Genomic DNA, 8,208 nt, shown 5'->3' on the forward strand with positions numbered 1-8,208 from the left:
TCAAAAATAAAATCAGAAAATTAGATTGATTTTCTGAATAAATATATCTCTCAAAGATGGCTTTCAATAAGATTTGAATTTTGTATGCAAAAGTCATGAATAAACCTATGTGTATGACAAGGTTTATCTAGAGTTTAGAATGTCCTAATCCCTCTAAAAATATAGAAAATTTCGTGCATGGGACTTGGAAGGAAATCTAGTCCAAAAAAGAATCAGAATAAACAAGAAAACTGAAGTTCTAAGGCTGTCGGGACTTCTTGAACCGGTTCAGGAATTTGGGAACTGGTTCAAGATGGCTAGAAGGTATTTCGAAGGCTTCCTTTGACTCTTAAACCGGTTCAGGAATTTAGGAACCAGTTCAAGATGGCCAGTCTTGAATTTTTCCAATTCTGGTGATCTTAAACCTGTTCAGTACTTTTGGGAACCAATTTAAGATGGACAGAATGTAAAATCTTCCTTTAAAAACTTCCAAACTCTTCCTAAGTGTTCTCATTTCCTCTCCAAACTTCCTAGAGCATTGTTCTCATCATCTCGGAGTGTAGTATACCATGAACACTTGAACTTCTTCAAATCCGCATCCGATCTTCAAGCTTGAAATTGTGAACCAGAAAATTACAACTCCATCGGACTTGTTTTGACAACGAAATTAGCCAATATACAATATATATATTTTTCACAATCTCCCCAAAATATATATTTCACAGGGGTGAGCACCATTGCTTAGTAGAGTATGCCTAAGGCATGATTCCTTAATTCAATTGAGCAAACACGAAAGGGAATGGGAGATAAGGATGAAGGATCATGCTTGTAATGAAAAACAATGAATTCATCAATGACATATAAGTAACAACACATTGGCAAAATAATGGTCGCACACATAAATACTCCACAACTATAACAATGCTTCCAATGGTTATGCTTATTCCAAATGCCATGATCCTAATCTAACCAATTCCTATGACTCTCAACTAGTGCGTATGCACCTCAACAACTATTATTCCAACCCATTCTCATAAACCATATCAAGGACCACTACTTCCAAATGGCACAAGTCCACCGCTTGTCAACCATTGGACCATCAACTAGCTATCCCTAGCATGAATCCACCGCTCACCATCATTTTGGGGCCTAGCTATCACAATCTCGGAAACAAGACTACTGTTTGTCTTCCGTTCTCACAACTATGTTTCTAACCTTGCAATTCCTTTCATATGTCCATAGCTAGCCACCATCCATAGCCCACACACATACTACTCAATGCTTATGAATGAATGTTTCCATGTTATGCTCAATTTGCCAACTTAACAATTACAACATATTAGTTAACATCATGAATTAAGTAAACCATCAATACTTGCACTATCATACAACTCAAATATATTTTTACAACACCAACTTCCACTATTTAATTCATGTAGTCATCTTTTCAAACTTCAAGTATATACATTATCAATATAGCTATTTCCAAATCATGTTGTGCATAACTTTATCAATTACACCGATTTTTCCTCTTCAATTTCATTTAACATAATATCATCACAATTTCCATAACTTAAGGCATGCTTTCCAATTTATACATACCAATACTTTAGCATACAAATTGGTACGATTTCATTATATTAAGCATGTTAGGAAGCTCACAACATAGATAATATGTAATTATACATAACCAAGCATTCAAGAAGCAAGATAGTGGATTTCATCTTCAAATATTAAACAATTCTCTACACAATAAATTCTATAACATGCTTTAGCATATAATCATCACAATGGAGCTCACAATGTTAATGTAACGGCCCAAGTTTTATAAACTCGGTACGTTAGTGATGACCTAAAATTGACCCGATAACAGATCCAAAATGCAGAAGCGAAAGGTGAAACAACGGTTTCTAGAGATACAACACGTCTATAAGACACTAATGTGACCTTCAATGAGGTCACGGAACCCAAAGAAAACAAATGTGGATGTAACATTTTAAAAACGGACAAGAATGAACCTAGGGGAAAAAAGGTCATTTCCAAAATGAAAGTAGGTGCTATAGTACACACCATTGGAAAGATAACGAGAAATTAATAAACTTAGACTCAAGAATCACTTGATTTGGAGTCCGGACGAAGAAGATATGGCTAACGAAAGAAAAAGGGGTAAAAAGGTCAAAAGGAGTCAACCCAAGACCATATAACCGGTTATGAGACTTTTCTAACCGGTTAGGAGGCAAAATAGAATGACTGTAACACTGCCACAAGTCATCTAACCGGTTACAAGATTAAGCCCACTCGTACAGTTGTATTACAGATCAGTAAAAAGCTGACAGCAAAGGTTTTTCGAAAAAAAAAATGGGTTTTTGAGGACCAAGATGACATTTTCTCGAAAAACACGAAGAAGAACCCCCCCCCCGCCCCCCCGAAATCGAGTTTTCTACCCGACAGCGTTGAAAAAAACAAAAAAAATACACCGTGAAATACCAAGAATGCCCCTAGATCAGAAAATGACAAAACTAAAAAAAAAAATGCAACTGCACCAAGTATGCGTTTGACCCTAAATGCATTTCTAGGTTGAAACGAAGATGCACACAAGCATAAAATGATAAAGTAGACGCGTTACAATGGCCTACGGCTTCATTATAATCCATTTACAAAATTTGACATACCAAACCTCCAATTTTCACAAAATAGGCTATAATGACAATAGTTGGGTTTTCAAAACGTACTTATACACTTTAAAGTTAATGGCCCTTGGTCTCATGTCATACATACAAAATAAACATCGACAAGTGTACTTAGATACACATTACATATCAAGAAAGCCACCTTAGCTTCTAAAATACCATACACCCATGGTATACAAAATATATCATAAAGAGTAAGCATGTTAAACATTTGCACGTCAATACACAAAAAATATTCCAAATTGCTCATAAGCCACTAAGGATGATGAGCATCCGAGAACATAGTCTCCTTACCTGTAAAATAACCCAAACAATTAGGGTGAGTAATCAAGTTACTCGTAGGAAGAAACATATGCGTATAACCTAAAGTTTCAATATCATTGCAAGATCAATATAAATGAATACAAAGGATCATTCCACTTAACATCTATGTTCAAGGTGTTCTAAAGGATCATTTTAAGCTAACTTAAATGATTCTATCACAACACAATATCAATATCAATGTACTTAACAACATCAAATCGCCAATAACTAAAATTACAAGTCCCAATTAAGCATTGGTTGTCAACTTGGAATTGAATGCGAAATCAAATAATGAAAAACTTAGACATTAAATCCTGGAGTAAATCAAGACCTAAACGGTTATTCCGGGTACTAACCCACTGGGAATACCACTTTAGTGCGCACTATAAATGGGGAGAACTCGTACCTCCTGCACTAGAGCCAAACTCTAGCCATGTTATTTGTAAAAATGTCCCAAGAGAATCCAAAATCATAATTAAGTTCAAAACTTATACACAACAATTAAGGTATGTAAACCACCTTCCACGCATAAGTAATTTAAAATCGTACAAACCATGTCTTAGGGTTCCAAGTCTAAAATGACATACCAAATGACAAGTCTTTATCATGATATAATCTACAATATAATACCATCAACTTATCTATTTAATCATGCCCCAACAATAAGCTTTATATACTAAACCATAACATTGTAGTAATAGGCTTCTAAAATAATTACCAATAGTGATCAACAAGAATATAAAATTATCACCACAATAAATATAACAATTCAAGTCAATAAGAATTGTATATGACTTTAATAATTCTATACAAGATAAATACATATCATACATGCTTAAATCAATAAACCCTAAGTCAAATGTGAGGATTTCCTATAATATGCAAGACTACAATACTAAAAGCATATACACAATATATATTAAACCTCAAAGGGACATAAAACACTTAAAGTATAAACATACTACCACCCCTACCTTAATAGAGAATTAAATCTCTATAATCCAAAGCAACCAAACTTAAAATGGAAAACTAAACTAGGGTTTTGGAGAGGAGAGTGAGAGTAAACTTTTACTTCCTGAGGTTAAGTGGAAGGAGGCCTGTAATACCTCTAATTTTGAAAGGATAGTCTCGGTATTTTCTTTTATGGTTTTATTGTAATTTTATTTTTTATTATTTGTTTATTTGGCTATTTGTTTAGTTGGTTATTTGTTTAATTGACATTATATGTTTAAATTGATTTATTTGTTTAAAATGTTTATTTTTATTTTATGGAGTTGGGCTTGGATAGTATGGATTACTTGGATAGGTGATTAAATAGGTACAGTTAATACCCATGGATGGTTATACATATGTATATATAGGTCACTACAACATATTAGGTTTTTACCAGCGCTTCTAAAAAAAGCGCTGGTATAGGTCTAATATTACCAGCGTTTTTTTTAAAAGCGCTGGTATAGGTGTAATGGTACTAGCGCTTTTCCTAGGAGCGCTGGTATAGGTGTAATCGTACCAGTTCTCTTTGTAGGAGCGCTAGTATAGGTGTAATAGTAGGGTATAGGTGTCCCCATTTTTCCAGCGCTCCTAGAAAAAACGCTGGTATAGGTGTAATAGTACCAGCACTTTTTGTAGGAGCACTGGTATAGGTGTCCCCATTTTTCCACTTCCCTCCATTTTTTTTTCCCTTCCCTCCATTTTTTCCCCTCCGTTGATTTATATATAGAATATTTGGGCCCTAAAACTACGTCGTTTTGTGGGGAATTAACATTGTATTCTCCACTTTCCCATTTCATTTTGCAATAGCCCTAATCCTTTCATTTTGCAATAGCCCTAATCCTTCAACTGTTCTCTCGCCTTCCATCACAGCTCTCTCTCCTTTATCATGGTCTCGCCCTTCCATCACCGGTCGCGCCCTTCCATCACCGGTCGTGCCCTTCCATCATCGGTCAACAATTCGAACTTCCTTTTCACAATGTAAGTTCTTTAAGTGAAAGCTTGAACCACCACTCTCTCTGTCTTCCTATTCCCAACCCAACCATTCCTACTCCAGACATCATCTAAGTAGATTTTGAAGCAATTCGGCTTCGCGTGCGTAGGGGAAGAAGTGCCGTCATCAAGCCGGGAATACGGAAACAGCCAAAGCAGTAAACAAGATTAGGTAGGTTTGATTTGAGATTGGAATTTAGTTCACGCGACAACGCATCTTCCCAATTTCAATGATTCTGCAACCACTATTTGATCTCATTCTGTACCTAAGATTGTTATTTTCAATTTTTTTTTTTCTTTGTACAGGAGGAAATAATCCATCGTAGCTTGGATTGTTGGAACAAATTTTGTTGTTGATTAGTCTGATTTCATTTTTCAGGTAATTTCTTTCTTTTTTTTTTTTTTTTTTTTTTTTTTTTTTTTTTTGTGTTCCAACATTGACAAAACTGTATATAAATAATATACAGTTTGTCGTTAATTAAAATTAATAATATTATTATTATTACTATTTTTTAATGTTTGGTGGTTAAAATAATACTGTATATAAATATCAATTAAAATTCAAACAAATCTCAATATGATTAGTTGGGAATCGAAATTGGATCCTCAAAGACAATTAAGGATACAAAAATATGGGGCTTAAAAATTCTCTTACTGTATACTTTTTCTGTACAGTTTTCTAAAAGAGTAATCTTTTTTTGGGACCAAAGAAGTATGTAGTAAGAATTTCCTAAAAGAAACGTTCTTCTTTAAGAGTTAAAAGTTTATTAAAAAAGACATCCTTTTTGAAACAAAGAAAACAAAATTTCCTAAGAATTTCCTAAGATTGTTGTTTTAAATTTTTTTTTTTTTTTTTTAAGTTTTTGGCTAACTGTATGTTTAATTTCAAATGTGACGTGGAATGGGTGTTTGGTTGAGGAGCTCAACCAACTTCAGGAAATGCTGTCTAGAGAGAGATAGAGAGAGCAATGGGTTGTTAAATGGGTCGGAAACACCTTGATTTGTCTTTGTCCTTATCAATAAATGATACAGGAATTGGTTTTTTTTTTTATTTTTTGGGAAATAAAGCAACTGACATTAAAGGATTTAAAAGATTACAAGGTTTTGGGGTTATTTAAGGAGCAAGAGGAATGTGAAGGTAGAGAGAGAAAGTGGAATGTTGAAATAGAGATAGACAATGTGAAATGGGAAAAATTTAGGCAATATGGTCGAAAAGGGTAAGGATGGGATAGTGATTTTTATAAAAATTGCTTGTACAATTGTGTCTTTAACTAAAAGTGGAAAACTTTCCCATTTTTGAATGGGTAAAGTTTATTTAATCGAAAAAAGAAGAAGTGAAAGATGAAAAGTTAGCCTTTTAAAATAAGTTAAATTAATAAGTTGACGCATCAGGAATAAGTTATCAACTGTTCAACTTATTTGCATGTGTCTGGCAAAAGTGAGATTGTTCTAACTCATTGAGGTTGTCTTTTGAATAGGAGGGGCTAGACAATTGTCAGAATTGTCACCAAATACATGTGCTCTTATGATATTTTTTCGCACTTTTCAAAACAAAAAGTGGTGGATTCAACAACATTGTAAAGCACAATTTAGTTCATGTTTTGTTGCCTGTATTAAGGATGTTATGTGCTTTTGCCAGATACACGTGACGAATTGAGATCCTCATCATTCAAAATGAAGAGTCTCCATTGCAACACATGCACAACTGTCTATTAGCATTCACTTTAGATTATACTTTATACACCTCAAATCTGTATTATTAGAATTTATTTATTTATTTATATTTTAAAAATGAACATTTTCAAAAGTAGAAAAGCGACTACTCGAATTCTTAATTTAGTTTCGAAAAATGATAAAAGTGTATGATTGTTATTACTAATAAATGATGCGTAAATTATTGAGATAAATACTTTGAAGGGAGATAGTTTATACCCAACTACGCCCAACACGATGATCTTCAAGACCAGGCAAGTTTATCTGAACACACACACACACACTCTCTATATATATATATATATATATGTATATATGTGTATGCGCATTTGAATTGGTCAGTATTTTGAAACCCATTTAGCTTTCTCTCAAATTTGTTTGTACCCATGTTGGTCTTTGAAGAAAGCCATATCGTTTTTCTATGTCCAAGAAATGTTCTTTATTCTGTTTGTAAATTCAGGTTTTAGTTGAGGGAAGAGTTAAATCAAGAGCAGTTATACTCAATAGACCATCTACACTAAATGCTCTCACTAATCCCATAGTGTGTCCTCTGTCCTCCAAATTTCTCCATTTCTATTTTGTGGATTTTTCCAGTAATGTCCTTTAGTTCGTAGCCATATTTAAATTTTGTAAAACTTTGTTTTCCATTCCAGATTGGTCGGTTGAAAAGACTGTATGAATCATGGGAAGAAAACATAGATATTGGGTTTGCCATTTCGAAGGTAATATATTTTTGTGCATCTTTTTCCCCAACCGTTCGCAAGCTTCAACTGCTGTCTCTCAACAGCAGCTGTTCCTAATTGTTTTTTTTTTTTTCATTTGATGAATACATGACTCATATATGCGATTTTGATGTTAGAGTTGGGTAGAGTAGTTCAATTTTTAAAGAGGATGCCTACTAATAGGTTAGGGATTTCAATTTTTGAAGAGGATGCATACTAGGAAAGGGTTTCGAAGAAGTGGATTTTGGAGGAAAGTCGGAGGAAAAAGAGAAGTATGTGGTGGAAGTGATGATGGTAGGCAGCAGGCCGAGTTAGGGTTTATGAATGGGAAGGACAGAAGGTTCTTGATTCATCTTTTCATTCTCTGACATACAATGTTGTTTTGATTCTGATTAATATTTTTTTTCCTTCATTTTTGGGGCTTTGATTGCTGTCGTCGACTATTGTTGAAATTCGTAGACCAACATTGTATGTCAGAGAATGAAAAGATGAACAAGTTTAACGCTCATGAAAAAACTGAAGAACAGACTGTGTCAGCTTTTGACTTCTTGCATCTTCCAATGGATTTCAAGTATGTTATTCCTTGCCATAATTCTTATTTGACCATTATATTCTCTCTAGTTTTTCTTTCTTTTGTTGGCTGCATATGCTTAATTTTGTCAATCTAACCATGTTAAATTGTTTGTGCTTTTCTAATGACACCATAAAGGTTGCTTCTACTCTATAGTCTACAGCTTATAATATACACATTCTGAACACATGAGAGGAAGAGCTGTTGATTACTTAAATTATCTGGACAAGGTAATTTTCCTTTTTCT

Source organism: Cornus florida, unplaced genomic scaffold (genome assembly GCF_030987335.1).
Source record: "Cornus florida cultivar Cherokee Brave unplaced genomic scaffold, ASM3098733v1 CherokeeBrave_3.0.0_Hap2_Chr01, whole genome shotgun sequence".
Classification (NCBI taxonomy): domain Eukaryota; kingdom Viridiplantae; phylum Streptophyta; class Magnoliopsida; order Cornales; family Cornaceae; genus Cornus; species Cornus florida.